Source organism: Mizuhopecten yessoensis, unplaced genomic scaffold (genome assembly GCF_002113885.1).
Source record: "Mizuhopecten yessoensis strain PY_sf001 unplaced genomic scaffold, ASM211388v2 scaffold9173, whole genome shotgun sequence".
Lineage (NCBI taxonomy): Eukaryota > Metazoa > Mollusca > Bivalvia > Pectinida > Pectinidae > Mizuhopecten > Mizuhopecten yessoensis.
In genome coordinates this window covers 77,196-97,698 of record NW_018407915.1, presented here as the reverse complement: position 1 = coordinate 97,698, position 20,503 = coordinate 77,196, and the positions used below count along the sequence as shown (strand labels likewise).

The 20,503-nt window shown below is 36.4% G+C and overlaps 2 protein-coding genes across 3 annotated transcripts in view; one reads left to right on the top strand and one right to left on the bottom strand.

Annotated features, from left to right (window-relative positions):
• The window catches only part of LOC110457523 (U3 small nucleolar RNA-associated protein 6 homolog), a gene marked incomplete at its 5' end in the record, with an annotated part of 114,860 nt that overhangs the window by 17,358 nt on the left and 76,999 nt on the right, over window positions 1–20,503 (bottom strand). The gene's annotated exons all lie outside the window — the stretch shown is intronic.
• Window positions 6,092–20,503, top strand: part of LOC110457516 — a 31,522-nt gene continuing 17,110 nt past the window's right edge. The window contains exon 1 of one of the 2 annotated variants that reach the window (XM_021508834.1): window positions 6,092–6,215. The gene's annotated coding sequence lies outside the window, so the exon portion shown is untranslated. The other variant, XM_021508832.1, reaches the window with a different exon arrangement.

Here is a 20,503-nt window from a genome sequence, read left to right as displayed (position 1 = left end):
CACAGTATTACAGCGACCGTTAGGCTGTCAAGAATGAGTTTGGCTCCAAGGTAACAGAACAGGTAAATAACAATTTGATGAGTGTCCGGAGTTTTACCTGACCAGTGCCTGACACACAGAGCTGATATGCGATACCGTTTGACCGTAATGAATAGTATTTGTTATTTGCATTCGTTTGCCTATAGCCCCCCTTCACCTGGATTTTCACACCCCCGGCCTTACCCGACGAGTTACGTAAGTGCCCCAGGCGGTGAGAAAACTACGGTCCAGGTACATGTACAAAGTGGTTATGTTTACCTGTATACGGGATTGTGTTGTAATTTTACATGAGTCGATTAAGTTTGTTTAAAAACACAGAAAACACAATTTCTAAATATAAGAATGTATAGACAGAAAGATAAGTTTATAGATGTTGCTAGAATATAGAAACATACGTAAACATCAAGTTTATATGTTTAAACATGAAACCGTATTAATTGCTAAGGCATTCCTCAATTTACACCAACCACGATTGTTATCGCACAACGTCCGTCCATCGTGCGCACATATGTGCGCAAGCAATGATCGTCCAGCTTTTTATCGTTCGCCCATCGTGCACACACCGTTAACACATCGTGCACACATCGTGCGCACACCGCACATCGTGTAACGTTGTGCGATCCCACAACTGTATCTTCTCTATGAAATCTGGCAGACAGACGTTTTGATATATAGACAAAGGACCTGTTACAGGAACAAAAGAATTTTGCCCACAAAGCAATTTAACCATTACTGGGTTATATTTGTAGCTCCCTAAGACACGACCCATGAGATATTTTTAAAAAATGAAAAAGGTCCCCAGGGCCTGTGCTATGAACTATTTAGTGATGCCTTCCAAAGGTGTACGACAGGGTTCACTTTTTTGTCCAAAAAACTATCAAAACAATGTTTTACGCTATCAAATAATATTATATTATATAAAGTAGGATCTGCTGCAAATTATGAACTCAAATATGTCACAAAAAATTGCATAATACTTTTTTTTATAAAATCTTAAACTCTAAAAATGTTGGTATTTTCATACACCTTTTTGCTACATGAATTGTATTACGGAAGTAAAACACCAATTTCCGGTTCTTGTACACCAAAAATCTTTTAATATTATTTGGTGCATTATGTTGAGATACGATAGTGAAAATTTCAGAAAATTTGAGAACCGGTAAATTTGTCATATAAATGTCAAATTGTAGCAACGTCTATTTCCAAATAAAATCCAACAACCTTATGATCTATAGTCATGTTTGATAATTTAACAATATGTCGCACCAATCTATTACGCAACTGATCAAATTTCCATCAATAAGATCTGCTGCTCATGATGAGCCCAATTATAAAGCTAGATGTTACAAAATAAAAAAGTTATGCAGTTTCACACACATAAACGTTTAGTATGTTATGTACATTTTTAGTTGTTTCGCATCTTTACGGAAGTGATAGACATATTTCCGGTTTGTGTACACCAACATACTTTGGATATCATTTGGCACATTATGTTGACCGACGATAGTAGAAATTTCGAAAAAATCGGTATGCGGTAAATGTGTCATCTTAAGGATAATATNGCACAACGCACCAAAAATAGCGTGTGCACACCGTGCATACATCGTTCACACACCGTCCGCACATCGTCCACACATGGTGCGCACAACTGTGCGATTTAACAATCGTTCACCCCGTTGTGCGCTTCTCTCCGCACAACTGTGCGATTGGGTACAATTTGTAGATCAATATTAAAGAATGAAAAAAATACGGAAAACTCGTATGCAATAATGAAACTTGTATTATTGTAATTTCTCATCACAGTAATGAAGATTATGTACAGTTTTACAATGCGTGTAACACAGCATTACAGTGACCGTTAGACTGTCAAGAATGGGTTTCGCGCCAAGGTAACAGAATATGTAAATAACAATTTGATGAGTTATCGGGGTTTGAACTGGCCTGTACCTGACATATAGAGCTGATATGCGATACCGTATGACCGTAATGAAAACACAGCTGGACGTTTAGTATTTGTTATTTGCATTCGGTTTGCCCTCCCCTTCACCTGTGTTTTCACACCCCTGGCCCTACGAAATACGTAAGCGCCCCGGGCGGGGGAAAACTACCGTCCAGGTACCTGTAGACGGCTAGTGGCTATGTTTACCTGTATACGGGACTGTGTTGTGTGATTTCACAGGTGTCGATTAAGGTCGTTTAAAACATACCGAAAACACAAATTCTAAATTTAAGAAAGTATAGATATAAAGATAAGTGTATAGGTGTAGATAGAATATAGAAACATACGTAAAAATCAAGGTTTATATGTTTAAACACGAAACCGTATATATTGTTAAGGCATTCCTCAATTTACACCAACCACGCTTGTTATCGCACAACGTTCGTCCATCGTGCACACAAATGTGCGCAAGATATGATCTCTCACATTTTTATCGTTCGCACATCGTGCACACATTGTTCACACACCGTGCACACATCGTGCGCACACCGCACATCGTGTAACGTTGTGCGATCCCACAACTGTAACCAGTACAGGTAAGTGTGTTTAACCAGTACAGGTAAGTGTGTATAATCAGTACAGGTAAGTGTATATAACCAGTACAGGTAAGTGTGTGTAACCAGTACATGTAAGTGTATATAACCAGTACAGGTAAGTGTGTATAACCAGTACATGTAAGTGTATATAACCAGTACATGTAAGTGTGTATAACCAGTATAGGTAAGTGTGTGTATAACCAGTACAGGTAAGTGTATATAACCAGTACAGGTAAGTGTATGTAACCAGTAAAGGTAAGTGTATATAACCAGTACATGTAAGTGTATGTAACCAGTACAGGTAAGTGTATATAACCAGTACAGGTAAGTGTGTGTAACCAGTACATGTAAGTGTATATAACCAGTACAGGTAAGTGTGTATAACCAGTACATGTAAGTGTATATAACCAGTACATGTAAGTGTGTATAACCAGTATAGGTAAGTGTGTGTATAACCAGTACAGGTAAGTGTATATAACCAGTACAGGTAAGTGTATGTAACCAGTACAGGTAAGTGTGTGTAACCAGTACAGGTAAGTGTGTATAACCAGTACAGGTAAGTGTATATAACCAGTACAAGTAAGTGTGTATCACCTGTTTGCAAAGGCCTATATAAGGAAGCAACACCTGGTAGTCCTGACAGGAAATACATGACATCTCAATGAAACATCCATACCCTGTGTTATAGAAAGGATTGGTACCAGTAAAGACAGATAAAATCAGAAGATATTGATTAGATTCAATTAAGATAATAGGATCAAAGGAATTTGAGGTTAGCCATCCTGTCACCAATCAAGGTCACGTTTCATTAGATCCAACATAGCAAAGGTCAAGGTTACCTTCATGGTACTAAGAGCAGATACACAGACATTTGTTACACAGATGTTACAATGGAACACAAAGAAGCTTGATATTGTCAGTGAGCACATATTACACTTTCAATTTCAACATGTCAGAATTACACTTAGTCCTTAAAATCAATAATTAAAATCAATCAGAAACTGTCATAGCAGTAAACTCTCAAAATTGGAATGGAGTGTTTGGATTGCAGAAATAATTGATATGAATCAAATGGTAAAATCATTACCAGTTTTAAATTAGAAAAAAAACCCAATGTGATTAGATTCTCAACCCCCCTCCCCCACCTCTCCCTTATCCCCAAAAAACCTCACCATTTAAAATGAGATTTCTCCCTCTATGCTAAAATGATCAATGGAAATTTCTTGCCTTCTGAAATAAAATTGTGTGGTGTGATTTCTGTCCCTCTGTATGTCCTTGGCTGACAAAAAATGCTAAGTGGTTAGCAAGTTCATCCATGAAGTCACTGACCAGTAGTCAAAATTACAGATGGGACATCTATGAATAGGTAGTTATAAGTGCTGGGAGCTGGCTGACGATGATTTCCGTGTTCAGATGAGGATAATGAGGACGGACTAGTGCCACTATGCTGCAGCCTCCACAAGCCTGTGGTAATGAGCCACATTAACACAAAAACTCAATTAAGCTAGTGATTCCATTAAAGCTGTCCTAGTTGATTGAGTCGGGGCTTGTCAAACACAGACACATTTCCTTATCAAATCACACACAAATTGGCCGCATAATTGACAGGATGGGAGAATGTAACATATTTGGGAGTCCATCCTGACGGTACCAAACTCATTAGGTAATCTGGTAACAGGTTTTACATGTTATTTTACACTTCTAATTCCCTGCCCAGGATAAATTCTCATTGCCTTCTTCTTTTCATACTAATATATTCTAGGTATTCGAATAATTGCAAAGCTTATAAACGATGCTTCATCATAAAACACTACAGTTCTATCATATCACAGGGAAACTATGAATATTCTCAAGTTGATATGAAAAGATTTGGTTGGAGATATATTGCCACTTATTCCACAACATTTTGTGTAACTTTCCCCTCTGATGTAAACTAAAACATCACATTGTGATACTGAGTGTTAATTAACACCATAACAATGAAATATAAGGTCATATTTTTGTGTTTAACTTTTTCTGAATCTTTTTTATGCTGAGGAATTTTTCAATATACATTTGTATATAGAATACTTAGCTGACTTAAATGTTACATCTGTATATAGAAAATTTAGCTGACTAATTGTACATCTGTATATAGAAAATTTAGTTGACTTATTGTACATCCTGTATATAGGATATTTAGTTGACTTATTGTACATCTGTATATAGGATATTTAGTTGACTTATTGTACATCCTGTATATAGGATATTTAGTTGACTTATTGTACATCTGTATATAGGATATTTATATATAATTAGTTGACTTATTGTACATCTGTATATAGGATATTTAGTTGACTTATTGTACATCGGTATATATGATATTTAGTTGACTTATTGTACATCTGTATATAGAATATTTAGTTGACTTATTGTACATCTGTATATATGATATTTAGTTGACTTATTGTACATCTGTATATAGGATATTTAGTTGATTTATTGTACATCTGTATATAGAATATTTAGCTGACTGTTGTTTAATTACTGTACATTTGTATACAAGATATCTAATTAACTTACTGTATATTTGTATATATATAGGATGTTTAAATATCCAGTCAATTAATATTGTAATAAAGAAAGTGACAAATACTTTACTGTTAATTTTATAACTCAAATTGTAAATTTTATGTCCAAATTAATGACTGAAATTTCATTCTGGCATTAGTACATGTATATTTGATACAGATATGTTTTATCTGAAGTAAAAACTTTTATCACATGGCTAATTATAAGTATATGTATATAAAGTTTCTTGATTTCCTTTAATTTAAGAGTGATACTTGGGACAACTTTCATTTCTCCCATGAGGTCTGTAAAATGTATACATCATAACTCAATACAGAGGACCTACTACCCTGAACAGTCCAAGGACGATCTGTAGTTATTGTAGTCGCTGATCAGGCAATCACTTATATTAAGGAGTTGAACATGTAACTTATATCTGTATTACGAAAAAAAATAGAAATATTAATTTTTGGTAATTAATTTCTACACCAGAGAAATCACCTGCCTATATAATAATGGAGTAAATTTGACACTGTCCTGATTTAAACGTCTCTTTATACAGCAATATCACCTAACAAAAGCTCAGTGAAAAAACATTTAAATGTCTTTATAGTTAGGGAGAGAAGCATAATAACACCCCAAAAAGGTAAAGTACATCCCAACCAATACCTGTGTTAAAAACAGGAAGTCTGAAATATAATACAAATAATTACTGGTAATCACAGATCAGATCTGGCAGGGTAATTACATGAAATATAATATTCAATCGGTATAGTTGGGGATTAGGTGTAGCTGGTATTATTATACGTGAACACAGACTTTTTACTATAGAGATAATGTATTGGCTTCATATAGGGAATAACATGGGTAAACCAAACTGTGATCATGAAAAACAAATAAAACTAATGATATCCTAATGGTCTGGTCACATGTGTACTGTAGATAACCGGCTGCATTTTTCACATAGCCGATTGGGCGTCAGTGAGAGCTGGGAGGTGGCCGTTATGTGAGTGACAGGTGAAATGTCTGTTACAGCAGTTCAATACTGATGAGGAGGGACCAGAGGTGTGCTGTACGGCCCTAACGATCAGGTACGATAATGGAGTGACAGTCATATCTGTATTCCACAGTTACACATGTAAACAAATTTCAGGAATATAGTGTCGGCCATCAAAGTATACTACATGTCTACAGGATAAACAAACTGTAGGAATATTGTATCTGCTGTCAGCTATCATAGTATACTACATGTATACAGATATCAGTCTATAGATGAAATTCTGGATCTTGTCAAAGAGATGTGGAATGTTGGTTAAACGGATGATCTTGTGTTGTGTTGTCGGTGGAATATGATATTGTTTTGAGGGAGAAACTGGATCTCTAGAAGACTAAGGACGATGCTCACTACACCATGTACATCTACTGTGGCCGACACACAGGTAAGGCGGCCCACAACACACTGTAGATTTCAGACCTTCAGACAGCACACATATATTTTACTGAATCTACAGAAATGCAATAAAGTGTCTGGACTATTTGAAGTAGGCCTATATGGAATGTTAATGTATAACTATAGAGAACATTTATCACCGAGTCATCCATTCATGTAATACAACAACTGTACCAGGAACAAAACAATGGACAAATATATAGCGTGAATCATCATCCATGTAAAATACATACGCACAGGACAGATAAAAAATGTTTCTCAGCTGTAACCAATTTTTTGTCCAATAAAATTTGTTGAAACTGAAAATATAAACATAGCTGTAACGAGTAAAATTTAAGCACACACAGGACATATAAAAACTAGTGTTTCTCAGCTGTAACCAGTAACATATAAACACACACAGGGCAGATACAAACTAGTGTTTATCAGCTGTAACCAGTAAAACATAGACACACAGGACAGATAAAAACTACAGTTTCTCAGTTGTAACCAGTAAAATATAAACACCAACAGGACAAATAAAAACTAGTGTTTTTTCGGTTGTAACCAGTAAAATATAAACACCAACAGGACAAATAAAAACTAGTGTTTTTTCGGTTGTACCCAGTAAAATATAAACCCCAACAGGACAGATAAAAACTAGTGTTTCTCAGTTGTAACCAGTAACATATAAACACACACAGGACAGATAAAAACTAGTGTTTCTCAGTTGTAACCAGTAACATATAAACACACATCGGACAGATAAAAACTAGTGTTTCTCAGTTGTAACCAGTAAAATATAAACACCAACAGGACAGATAAAAACTAGTGTTTCTCAGCTGTAACCAGTAAAACATAGACACCAACGGGACAAATAAAAACTTGTGTTTCTCACTTGTAACTTTCAGTAGGACACACATGGAGAGAAAATATCTGGTTCAAATGTTCATCAAGAGAAGAAAAATTCATTATGATATACCTCCTTTAACAAATGGGATTTAGATGTGATGTCATATGGTTGTGCAATACAAGAAGATTGCTTTCCTTTGCAGAAACGTTAGAAACATGCTATATTTTTGAACATCGTATATAAGAACAAAGGCAGACTTTTTACATATTCATTTCCATAAAGTCTTCACATGAAAGATTTCTATATGCGAAACATAGTGGTAACATCCTTAGCAACCGGAACACCAGGTGTCTTGACTACATAACTCGCGTTTGTCTGACGTGGTAATCATAACATCTGACACTTACACCTACAACTGGCGTACCTGTGCTGCACATTTTGTGGATAGGGTGTTGACGACTGAAATACATTACAGCTACAGGTGTTGTGTAAAAAAAAATGGCTTATAAACACACAATACTAATATAGGAGGAATGTTGTAAACATAAATCTAACTATTTTTGAGATAAATTCCACAAAATCCATTTTATCAAGATAAATAATCACCAGACGTTTTTTTTGAGCCTACTCCAGGCACCGTGACCCTGAAGAACAGGTGTATTGTGGGGGGAAATCCCAGGCACTTAGTGATCCATACATTACATAAGTATGGACAGTAACACATCCATCTCTACTGTACGTAGTGCTTTACCTGGTACACTCCTATGTGTCAATCCAACACCTGTTTATCCTACAGTAACAGGCCATTGTGAATGCATTTCCTAATAAGGAAATATATCAATATTCAATATAATACAGCCTTAAATTAGCAATGCAATTCAACAAACACATTCACACTAACATCAAACAACCAAAATATAATTTAAAGCAAACAGTTTAATTCATTTTCCACCACAGTGCCTGCAGGAGATGGCTTGCTGTGTTATAAGAATTCCTTTTTCAAACTAAATTTGGGGAGTGATTGAAAAAGTGTAGACAAATGTTTTGCGAGTGTGGTCAGCCGTGGTTTTGTCATCGTAATGGGACTGGCTGAGGGTGGGTAAATAACTGTCTACTTGACAACTCTACCAGGAGGCTTTCCTAAGTCTCCTAACAAACCTATTGTCCATTGATTTTTATCATTGGATAGTTTCTTCAAAAGATACTCAAGTTCAACAAAGGTTTACCTGAAAATCAATTTTAAGTGGAGCGATATTTTCTTTTTTTTTATACTCAAAGTAAAGAAATTTTACTTGATCATATTAAGATTTCCTTCATAAAAAAGTACAGGTAGATACATGATTTTCCAATATTTATGATAGATAGCAGTTTACAAAGTATATCATATATGTACCAGATTCCAATGTATATATATATTCAAGTTTTTATTACAATGCAAATATAATAGATATGAATTTCTTATATAAAACTAATCTTTAAGATGATTCAATATGTTGACACAACTTGTACAATATGTAGGCTAATTGTAAACTGGTACTTTTGTTAATGTAGCTTATTGAGCCAGGACTTGATTATTAAAGACCAGCCTTGGTCATCTGCATGCTTTACTGGATCATTTACATCTGTATGGATGTCAGAGTGGACGAGTTCAGCGAAAGTGTGTCGACAGTTAGTCTGTAAATGTTTAAACTACCTGATATCAGGATAACATTTGCACATTATGTGACAAAGACTGATTACAACTTTTTACAAAATTTTGAAATCTTCAAAAAAATTACACATAATGTATTCTGAAATTAGTCTGTACTGAAATTTAAATAGAAGTGTAATCAGTATTAAGTAATACATCACAGCCTCATGTAAATCCTTTTGGAAGTGTCAGTAACTAAACACTTATATATAAAGATCTAACAAGGTAACAGTATAGATCTAACAGAGTAACAGTATAGATCTAATAGATTAACAGTATAGATCTAACAGCATAGATCTAACAGAATAGATCTAACAGTATATATCTAACAGAGTAACAGTACAGATCTAATAGAGTAACAGTATAGATCTAGATCTAACAGAGTAACAGTGTAGATCTAACAGAGTAACATTATAGATCTAACAGAGTAACCATATAGGTAATCACAGATCAGATCTGGCAGGGTAATTACATGAAATATAATATTCAATCGGTATATTTCATGTAATTACCCTGCCAGATCTGATCTGTGATTACCTATATGGTTACTCTGTTAGATCTAACAGAGTAACCATATAGATCCAACAGAGTAACAGTATAGAACTAACAGAGTAACAGTATAGGTCTAACAGAGTAACAGTATTGTTCTAACAGAGTAACAGTATTGTTCTAACAGAGTAACAGTATAGTTCTAACAGAGTAACAGTATTGTTCTAACAGAGTAACAGTATTGTTCTAACAGAGTAACAGTATAGTTCTAACAGAGTAACAGTATAGAGTAACAGTATAGATCTCATGTAAATCCTTTTGGAAGTGTCAGTAAGTAAACACTTATATATAAAGATCTAACAAGGGAACAGTATAGATCTAACAGTGTAGATCTAACAGAGTAACAGTGTAGATCTAACAGAGTAACAGTATAGACCTAACAGAGTAACAGTATATATCTAATAGAGTAACAGTATATATCTAATAGAGTAACAGTATAGATATAACAGCATAGATCTAACAGTATAGACCTAACAGTATAGATCTAACATAGTAACAGTATAGATCTAACTGTATAGATCTAATAGAGTACCAGTATAGATCTAACAGAGAAACAGTATAGATCTAACAGGGTAACAGTATAGAGTAACAGTATAGATCTCATAGAGTAACAGTATAGATCTCATGTAAATCCTTTTGGAAGTGTCAGTAACTAAACACTTATATATAAAGATCTAACAAGGTAACAGTATAGATCTAATAAAGAAAAAAAAAAAAAAAAAAAATATAAAAAAAAAAAAAAAAAAATATAAAAAAAAAAAAAAAAAATAAAAAAAAAAAAAAAAAAATATAAAAAAAAAAAAAAAAAATATAAAAAAAAAAAAAAAAAAAAGAAAAAAAAAAAAAAAAAAATATAAAAAAAAAAAAAAAAAAAGAAAAAAAAAAAAAAAAAAATAAAAAAAAAAAAAAAAAATATAAAAAAAAAAAAAAAAAAAGAATAGATCTAACAGTATATATCTAACAGAGTAACAGTACAGATCTAACAGTATAGATCTAACATAGTAACAGTATAGATCTAACAGGGTAACAGTATAGAGTAACAGTATAGATCTAACAGAGGAACAGTATAGATCTAACAGTAAAAATCTAACAGAGTAACAGTACAGATCTAATAGAGTAACAGTATATATCTAATAGAGTAACAGTATAGATATAACAGAGTAACAGTATAGGTCTAACAGAGTAACAGTATTGTTCTAACAGAGTAACAGTATATAGATCTAACAGTATAGACCTAACAGAGTAACAGTATAGTTCTAACAGAGTAACAGTATAGAACTAACAGAGTAACAGTATATATCTAACAGAGTAACAGTATTGTTCTAACAGAGTAACAGTATAGGTCTAACAGAGTAACAGTATAGTTCTAACAGAGTAACAGTATTGTTCTAACAGAGTAACAGTATAGGTCTAACAGAGTAACAGTATATATCTAACAGAGTAACAGTATATAGATCCAACAGAGTAACAGTATAGACCTAACAGTATAGATCTAACATAGTAACAGTATAGATCTAACTGTATAGATCTAATAGAGTAACAGTATATATCTAACAGAGTAACAGTACAGATCTAACAGTATAGATCTACCAGAGTAACAGTATAGATCAAATAGAGTAACAGTATAGATCTCATGTAAATCCTTTTGGAAGTGTCAGTAACTAAACACTTATATATAAAGATCTAACAGAGTAACAGAATAGATCTAACAGAGTAACATTATAGATCTAACAGAGTAATAGTATAGATCTAACAGTATAACAGTATAGATCTAACATAGTAACAGTATAGATCTAACTGTATAGATCTAATAGAGTAACATTATAGATCTAACAGAGTAATAGTATAGATCTAACAGTATAACAGTATAGATCTAACATAGTAACAGTATAGATCTAACATAGTAACAGTATAGATCTAATAGATTAACAGTATAGATCTAACATAGTAACAGTATAGATCTAACTGTATAGATCTAATAGAGTACCAGTATAGATCTAACAGAGCAACAGTATAGATCTAATAGATTAACAGTATAGATCTAACATAGTAACAGTATAGATCTAATAGATTAACAGTATAGATCTAACATAGTAACAGTATAGATCTAACAGCATAGATCTAACAGAATAGATCTAACAGTATAGAACTAACAGAGTAACAGTATAGATCTACCAGAGTAACAGTATAGATCAAACAGGGTAACAGTATAGAGTAACAGTATAGATATAACAGAGTAACAGTATAGACCTAACAGAGTAACAGTATAGGTCTAACAGAGTAACAGTATTGTTCTAACAGAGTAACAGTATTGTTCTAACAGAGTAACAGTATTGTTCTAACAGAGTAACAGTATATATCTAATAGAGTAACAGTATATATCTAACAGAGTAACAGTACAGATCTAATAGAGTAACAGTATAGATATAACAGAGTAACAGTATAGAGTAACAGTATAGATCTAGATCTAACAGAGTAACAGAATAGATCTAACAGTATATATCTAACAGAGTAACAGTATAGATCTAACAGAAGTATATAAACAAGACACTCACCAACATCTGTCATGTACACTAACTAACAGAGGAATAGAGGAGTACCTGAATACGTCTACCTTAGATCTGTAGGGACAATTAGTACTTCTAGTCTAGATTATCAGATGTAGAAGCTGTGAGATTTTCCATGAGGGGGCTGTAAATCTGTCATGGGATACTGTCCCCCACACTTATAACCTGTCATATTTAATATATCACACCATTAACACATTCAGCAAACAGAATTTTGAACATTTTATCAATTATCATCTTTTTCTAAGGGAAACTGAAAGTTGACTGTTAAAAGGAAACCTAGCCAAAGGTGAAAGGTCGTAGTGATAACTAGCCCGTGACCTAACCTAATAGTGGCTGTACTCAACACAAGTCACTATAAAACACCTGTACAATTATCACCTGGGATGCTGACACAAGGTTACCTGTCTATTGACAGCAGTTAAATTTTAAAATACCTTAATCCACCATTTTTCCTGCTCTATCAAATCTATAATCATGTCCCTAAACAACCACTTTGTCCCCTATTATAACTTATTACCAGGTGTGTGTCTAAGATGTTACAGACCTACAGGCCTACAATGACATGTTAATGTCTAAGATGTTACAGACCTACAGGCCTACAATGACATGTTAATGTCTAAGATGTTACAGTGTTCTCCAGTCATTGTGTATTGGAACTTGTTACGACTGATCATAACTATTAATTATGTAGTCGAGTGTAACAAAGTCAGTCCTGTAGAAAACAGCATGTTTGGTCAGGCATGTATAGAATGGCATGTCTCAGTCTAATTTCTGAGATAAGGAAATGTATTCTATAATACACAGTTTGTTGATGTTTACTGAGACCAGAGTTACAGACCTGCGAGGCCTGGGTCACCTTTCACTGACCAGACTTCAATAAGTATCAATCAGAATTAAAAGTACAACACCTACCTGTTAAGTCTTCTACTTCCAAGGTAACTTTCTCCGCAAATATTGACCAAGCTATCAGCTTTAACAATTAATTGCCTTATTGGTTCGTAAGACTGTTGTATCATATCCCTAATGTTGATAGATCTACTTGGCCAGATGGGGCACACACAGCTCCCTATTTGGCTAACAGCTATATAAACCTGTAGGAGGGTACCCCCTCAGTGTCACCCTACCATTAACAGACCAGATTGGTCAGTCACTGACCTTTAGTTCTATCTGACACAGGTCCAATAGGTACAGTTACAGTAAAACTTGTATCACAATCAATTGCATCATAAACACATTCTACAGACTTATATTTTGTCCACCTCTAATGTACTATCTAGTGGTAAGGAAACATGATTCTCTGTTTCCCCCAAGATTTATTAATTTTTATGAGGGCAAACCCCTAGTAAAACACGGTTCATGGAGGAGACAAAGAATTCTGTTTTCCTAACACATGGACAATAAATATTTTAGTACACCCAAATAGGACAATAACACAATAGTCAAGACAATCAGGCCTCCCTGGCACTGTTGTTGCCTCCTTCAGTCTCTGTGAACTAGGAGAAATGTGACGAGGGAATCACGAGAGGGAAACAAGAAGTTGTATTTCCCTGTGGTGTGATCAATAGCATTTAAACTTTAAACGAAGTCTTAATAACAGTTACTTTAATCACTAGGTCTGCACATTAACTAGATAAAGTATAGCTTATATATACATAGCTATTTGAAAGTTGGAGGTAATGTCATAAGTGAGATGGAACTTGACTTCACTGTCTGGCTATATATTCCCTATAATATACATCCTATAACAGATAATCCAGCTATATCCTCTATAATATACATCCTATAACAGATAATCCAGCTATATTCTCTATACTATAAGCCAGCTATATCCTATATATATAAACTGGTCATATGCCCTATGCCAGCTATATACCCATATAAACTGGCTATATCCCCTATAATTTATGCTAGCTATATCCCCTATAATATATGCAAGCTATATCCCCTATAATATATGCAAGCTATATCCCCTATAATATATAAGCTAGCTATATCCCCTATAATATATAAGCTAACTATATCCCCTATAATATATAAGCTAGCTATATTCCTAGTTGAATATTGTGTTAAACAAGACCGGGTAGGAAGTTAGCCATGACCTTTGGTAATGTGTATAACTGATATGATTTTATTATACCGAAATCCAAGTCTACTTAAGCTGAAATTCAATTTATTTCAGCAATATCTCCCTCAGTGTATTTACTGTGTAATAACTTCACCGTTATCTGTAAATGTCACTGGAAATCTTACATAATACCTATTGCTTTTATTCAATAACATAAGCCGCTATCTGGATCTGCTTGTGAAATCACATGCAACAAATTTAATTTCCCTCATTTCATTTTCTGTCGTCGTCCATCCTTCCTAGATCGTTTATAATAGCTCCACTGATAAGGGCGTTGATAAACCTCCCACCCCAGTCACCGGTCTACCACACATAAACCTCCAACCCCAGTCACCGGTCAACCACACATAAACCTCCAACCCCATGCAGTCACCGGTCAACCACACATAAACCTCCAACCCCAGTCACCGGTCTACCACACATAAATCTCCAACCCCAGTCACCGGTCTACCACACATAAACCTCCAACCCCAGTCAGCGGTCTACCACATATAAACCTCCAACCCCAGTCACTGGTCTACCACACATAAACCTCCAACCCCAGTCACCGGTCTACCACACATAAACATGCTGCCACATTCTCACATGTCAGACCAGTTTATGTCCAATTGTTGCTATTTACAAATGAAATTCTTTGATAAAACTGATATCATGCAGACATTTCCATTCAGGGTGTGTAAAAAATGATCAATCTTCTATACAGCCATTTCCTCCCTTTTTACACTCGACAAACATGATCTCCAGTCGAGGCCCTGCATTCTCTCTCAATTTAATTGGATTTCTTTTACCTGCAAAATTTGCAATTCCAATGCAGACAGGAAAGTTTAACAGAGTGGCATTACACAAACAGGCTGTTAGATATCTTAAATCAGGTTATTATGTAGTAATAAAAACTGGCCTCAAAGTTTTTAGGTTAATAGTGCACTAGATATAATAAGCAGACATATATGGAACAAACTACCAACCCTGTAAGTCTGCTGAAGCTTTTACCAATGGATTAACCTTGTTATGTATATACCCAGTCTATATGTCAAGTGTAGCACGGCTATCCCGATCATTCAGTGGCCATTTTAACACCTGTCATCTGATAAAACCATTATCTAGTCGAGATACGTTTGACCACTTTCATCTGCCATTAGAGACATGCTCAGACAGCCAGGTAGGCTGTAATTGGACTGATTGTAGTGAAGTTTGGATGTTAAGTCCAGTGTGAAATCACCATTAGTGAGACTGTTCTACCTATGTACCCATAAATAGACGAGCCAATTAATTGCTGTATACTAAATGACAGAGCCATTAAACCACAGGTAAGAGTATTTAACCATCCACTTAATCTGTCCCAGTAATAACTCTACATTCTGTCAAATAATATACAGCAATCACATTTAATAAAAGGCAGTTTCAAACATTTCTAAAAATACCTTAAACTGGAAACGATAATGAAATACAATAACTTTTTTTAATAGTGGTGCAAATTATAAATTGATTTTGAACAGGTAAAGCCTTAATGATGACATGGACCCATACTCTCTTAACATCAATTGTTATGGTGCACTAACCGCAGTCCTAGTCAGGTGTGCTGTTCTATCTATAATGGATCAATAATGACATTGTTTGGCTGACATTACATGTTACATACTGATAAAACACTCCTCAGACTGATATAACATAAGTACAGGAACAATAACTTTATGTAGACAAATAGTACAGGTACTTGTTGTCTACACAATATGTAGATAAGGCAACAATGACATTCATGGTGCTGTGGTGTACAGTGATACCTGACATATGTAGATAAGGCAACAATGACATTCATGGTGCTGCGGTGTACAGTGATACCTGACATATGTAGATAAGGCAACAATGACATTCATGCTGCTGTGGTGTACAGTGATACCAGACATTCATGGTGGTGTGGTATGCAGTGATACCTGACATACCACATCACCATGAATGTCAGGAATCACTGAATACCACATCACCATGAATGTCACTGTACACCCCAGCACCATGAATGTCAGGCATCACTGCATACCACAGCACCATGAATGGCAGGTATCACTGTACACCACATCACCATGAATTTCAGGAATCACTGTACACCACAGCACCGTGAATGTAAGGTATCACTGTACACCACATCACCAAGAATATCAGGTATCACTGTACACCACTGCACCATGAATGTCATTGTTGCCTTATCTACTGTGAATGTCAGGTATCACTGGACACCACAGCACCATGAATGTCGGGTATGACTGCATACCACAACACCATGAATGTCAGGTATCACTATGTTTCTTAATTTTCTATAATGGCTTTTTTCCTCATAAAAATTCATGTATCTGTCAAGCAATACCTCACAACACTGTGAATAGCAACTAACACCACAGCACTGTGAATGTCAGGAATCACTGTACACCACAGCACCGTGAATGCCAGGTATCACTGTCCACCACAGCACCATGAATGTCATTGTTGCCTTATCTACTGTGAATGTCAGGTATCACCGTACACCACAGCACTGTGGTGTACAGTGATACCTGACATTCACAGTGCTGTGGTGTACAGAAATACCAGACATTCATGGTGCTGTGGTGTACAGTGATACCTGACATTCCCGGAGCTGTCGTATGCAGTGATACCTGACATTCACGGTGATGAGGTATGCAGTGATACCTGACATTCATGGTACTGTGGTGTACAGTGATACCTGACATTCACGGTGATGTGGTATGCAGTGATACCTGACATTCATGGTACTGTGGTGTACAGTCATACCTGACATTCATGGTGCTGTGGTGTACAGTGTTACCTGACATTCATGGTGATGTGGTATACAGTGATACCTGACATTCACGTTGCTGTGGTATGCAGTGATACCTGACATTAACGGTGATGTGGTATGCAGTGATACCTGACATTCATGGTGCTGTGGTATACAGTGATACCTGACATTCCTGGTGCTGTGGTGTACAGTGATACCTGACATTCCCGGTGCTGTGGTGTACAGTGATACCTGACATTCCCGGTGCTGTGGTGTACAGTGATACCTGACATTCCCGGTGCTGTGGTGTACAGTGATACCTGACATTCAAGGTGATGTGGTATGCAGTGATACCCGACATTCACGGTGATGTGGTATGCAGTGATACCTGACATTAACGGTGATGCGGTATCCAGTGATACCTGACATTCATGGTGCTTTGGTGTACAGTAATACCTGACATTCCCGGTGATGTGGTATGCAGTGATACCTGACATTCATGGTGATGTAGTATGCAGTGATACCTGACATTCATGGTACTGTGGTGTACAGTCATACCTGACATTCACGGTGATGTGGTGTGCAGTGATACCTGACATTCACGGTTATGTGGTGTGCAGTGATACCTGACATTCATGGTGCTGAGACATTCATGGTGCTGTGGTATGCAGAGATACCTGACATTCATGGTGCTGTGGTGTACAGTGATACCTGACATTCACGGTGATGTGGTATACAGTGATACCTGACATTCATGGTGCTGTGGTGTACAGTAATACCTGACATTCACGGTGATGTGGTATGCAGTGATACCTGACATTCACGGTGATGTGGTGTGCAGTGATACCTGACATTCACGGTGCTGTGGTGTACAGTGATACCTGACATTCACGGTGATGTTGTATACAGTGATACCTGACATTCATGGTGCTGTGGTGTACAGAGATACCTTACATTCATGGTGCTGTGGTGTACAGTGATACCTGACATGCATGGTGATGTGGTATGCAGTGATACCCGACATTCACGGTGAGGTGGTATGCAGTGATACCAGACATTCATGGTGCTGTGGTATGCAGTGATACCTGACATTCACAGTGATGTGGTATGCAGTGATACCTGACATTCATGGTGCTGTGGTGTACAGAGATACCTGACATTCATGGTGCTGTGGTGTACAGTGATACCTGATATTCACGGTGATGTGGTGTACAGTGATACCTGACATTCACGGTGCTGTGGTGTACAGTGATACCTGACATTCATGGTGCTGTGGTGTACAGAGATACCTTACATTCATGGTGCTGTGGTGTACAGTGATACCTGACATTCATGGTGATGTGGTGTACAGAGATACCTGACATTAATGGTGCTGGGGTGTACAGTGATACCTGACATTCACAGTGCTGGGGTGTACAGTGATACCTGACATTCATGGTGCTGGGGTGTACAGTGATTATACCTGACATTCACAGTGCTGTGGTGTACAGTGATACCTGACATTCACGGTGCTGTGGTGTACAGAGATACCTGACATTCATGGTGCTGGGGTGTACAGTGATACCTGACATTCACAGTGCTGTGGTGTTAGTTGCTATTCACAGTGCTGTGATGTATTGCTTGACAGTTACATGAATATTTATGAGGAAAAAAGCCATTATAGAAAATTAAGAAACATGATGAAAACTGGTGATAACATTTTGTAAAAATATATTTGATATTTCATGTGTGGCCTGTAATGGAGACTTTATCAGGGTGGAATGTAGAACTGGAGATAGGCGTATACACTATAGATTGGCCACAGTGGGATTGTATTATACCTTCAAAGGGCCGATGCTGATCAAGGTCAATTCGCATAAGGGGGCAAGGGCCATCCCTAAACTGGTGACATCACTGTAGGTGAAGGGGCTGTCTGGGGCTATGGTCCTGCTGATTACACCACTGCCTTTTTAAGATCTGTCAATTAAGTTGGAAAGTAGCGTGACCTTAGGGGAGGTCACCCATACCTCATCTATAACAGGTGATAAGTGGGTCCTGCTGATAGGACACTTAAACCCCACACATATCTCACATCAAATGTGGTCCCTGAGGCTAGTAGTCGGCACTCACTCTTACAATATATACTGGTGTACCCCCACACACAGATTTTATACTTATGAACCTCCATTACACACACAGAACTTATAATTATGAACCTCCATCAAAATAAGAAAATTATGAACTTCCTTCAAACACAAAATATATTCATGAACCAATCACACAAATATCAACTGTTTTCCCTGCTGTTTAGTCTACTGTTTTCTGGTCACTGGTCAGTTGTACATTTCCTAAAACCTAATATCCTGGTTACTGGTCAGTTGTCCATTTCTTAACACCTAGTGTCCTGGTTACTGGTCAGTTGTCCATTCCCTAACACCTAGTATCCTGGTTACCAAGTACTTGTCAGTTGTCCATTCCCTAACACCTAATATTCTGGGTATTGATCAGTTGTCCATTCCCTAAAACTCTAATATCCTGGTTACTGGTCAGTTGTCCATTCCCTAACACCTAGTATCCTGGTTACTGGTCAGTTGTCCATTCCCTAACACCTAGTATCCTGGTTACCAAGTACTTGTCAGTTGTCCATTTCCTAACACCTAATATCCTGGGTACTAATCAGTTGTCCATTCCCTAAAACCTATAAATATCCTGGTTACTGATCAGTTGTCCATTCCCTAAAACCTAATATCCTGGTTACTGATCAGTTGTCCATTCCCTAACACCTAATATCCTGGGTACTAATCAGTTGTCCATTCCCTAAAACCTATAAATATCCTGGTTACTGATCAGTTGTCCATTTGCTAACACCTAGTATCCTGGTCAACTAGTATCTTAATTGGGTATAGTCGGGTGGTGCAGTGGATAGCGTACTTGCCTTTCACCAATTCATCGGATGTAAAAAAGTATGGGGTCACCTGCCCGACCATGTGGGTTTTCTCCGGGTACTCCAGTTTCCTCCCACAGTAAGCCCCCCCCCGGGCTAACATCTGAGCTAACATCTGGGCCAACAAGAATAATTAGTATAAGTTGTAAAAACTTGTTTCATAATTGTTATAAAATAAATCAAGTTTATATTTAGTATCTTAATAGCCACTGGTCAGTTGGCCCCTCCCTACTACCTAGAATTTACTGTCCCTCTCACCACACCTGGACTGGTTGTACAGAAAGACACTGTTGTTTACATGGTAGCTCAGTGTAACCAGCCAAAGTCCACAGTCCCTATTCTGGTCTAACCACACTGAATTCTTTACTCTGAAAACACTTGTTAACCATTTTTTTGTAATTTCACCATTACTGTTTTTTAATTTAAGTCCTGCAAGGTATTGCTTTCTTTTCAGAAATTATTTATCAAATCTA